The sequence below is a fragment of the Schistocerca cancellata genome, chromosome 11 (genome assembly GCF_023864275.1).
Source record: "Schistocerca cancellata isolate TAMUIC-IGC-003103 chromosome 11, iqSchCanc2.1, whole genome shotgun sequence".
NCBI classification, from domain to species: Eukaryota; Metazoa; Arthropoda; class Insecta; order Orthoptera; family Acrididae; genus Schistocerca; species Schistocerca cancellata.
The window spans coordinates 44,252,964-44,254,813 of NC_064636.1; positions in this window are offsets into that span (position 1 = coordinate 44,252,964).

Below are 1,850 nucleotides of genomic sequence, written 5' to 3' on the forward strand. Positions count from 1 at the left end.
TCAGTCCGTGCGATTATTGGCTTTGGGGTTACCTGAAGTCGCAAGTGTATCGTGATCGACCGACATCTCTACGGATGCCGAAAGACAACATTCGACGCCAATGCCTCACCATAACTCCGGACATGCTTTACAGTGCTGTTCACAACATTATTCCTCTACTACAGCTATTGTTGAGGAATGATGGTGGACATATTGAGCATTTCTTGTAAAGAACATCATCTTTGCTTTGTCTTACTTTGTTATGCTAATTATTGCTATTCTGATCAGATGAAGCGCCATCTGTCGAACATTTTTTGAACTTTTGTATTTTTTTGGTTGTAATAAAACCCCATGTCATTCGAAACGTGTGTCAATTTGTACCTCTCTATCTACATTATTCCGTGATTTATTCAGTTTTCACATTTATACTGACTTTTTGATCACCCAGTATGTTAAATGTGAACTATCTGTAACTTGTGCGTATGCAGCCAAAGCCGCGGGTAAAAAGCTCCTCGTAAACCCCTGGACCGATTTCGAGATCTGATACACACATAGAAAGAAATACTGTGGGAATAAGAATCAGCAACCTCCCATTGAGGTGAAGGTGTTAATATGGAGGTAGAAAGGGGCTGGCGGAGAAAGGAGGGGGAGGAGAACATGTAAACATGTTGTAGGAGGGGGAAATGGATTGGAAGTGGAGAAGATGGATAGAGAAAGGGGAGTGGAAGAGGTGGTCAGAGAAACGAAAGAGGAGGAGTTAGACAGTGAGAGGCAAAAGGAGGATTTAGCCGTGCTCACTCCAAACTATGCGTTTCCTTGGACGTGGCTGTCTATCTGCATTTGGTTTCCCGCCGTTGTTGCGGTTATGCCGTGGTTCTTCCTCCTTCTACGTGTATCAGCAGCAATGTGTATCGATATTTGCACTGTGACCATCTTTGGTCTTGTGCATATAGTTTCCGACTAGGGTGTGTGCGGGCAGTCGGTCGGTTGGTGCGAACCAGGGAGGATATCTCCGCGCGGTGCAGTCGGCTGGGTCCGCTGGCGGTCCCTGCGCAGTGTCGGAGAGTGTGTGGAGCTGTCCGACCGCTGTGAGCTTCGTGGCTCACTGATCCAGTACGTCAAGGTTGAGTAGTGTCTTACGAGGTGCATTCAAGTTCTAAGGCCTCCGATTTTTTTTCTCCGGACTGGAAAGAGATAGAAACATGCGCATTGTTTTAAAACGAGGCAGCGTTCATTGTCAATACGTCCCAGAGATGGCAGCACCGTACGGCAGATGGAATTTTACCGCCAGCGGCGAGAACGAGAACTGTTTTAAATACTTAAAATGGCGACGTTTTCCTTACTTGAACAGCGTGCAATCATTCGTTTTCTGAATTTGCGTGGTGTGAAAGCAATTGAAATTCATCGACAGTTGGGGACATGTGGTGACGGAGTTATGGATGTGTCGAAAGTGCGTTCGTGGGTGCGACAGTTTAATGAAGACAGAACGTCATGTGACAACAAACCGAAACAACCTCGGGCTCGCACAAGCCGGTCTGACGACAGGATCGAGAAAGTGGAGAGAATTGTTTTGGGGGATCGCCGAATGACTGTCGAACAGATCGCCTCCAGAGTTGGCATTTCTGTGGGTTCTGTGCACACAATCCTGCACGACGACCTGAAAATGTGAAAAGTGTCATCCAGGTGGGTGCCACGAATGCTGACGGACGACCGCATGGCTGCCCGTGTGGCACGTTGCCGAGCAATGTTGACGCGCAACGGCAGCATGAATGGGACTTTCTTTTCGTCGGTTGTGACAATGGATGAGACGTGGATGCCATTTTTCAATCCAGAAACAAAGCGCCAGTCAGCTCAGTGGAAGCCCACAGATT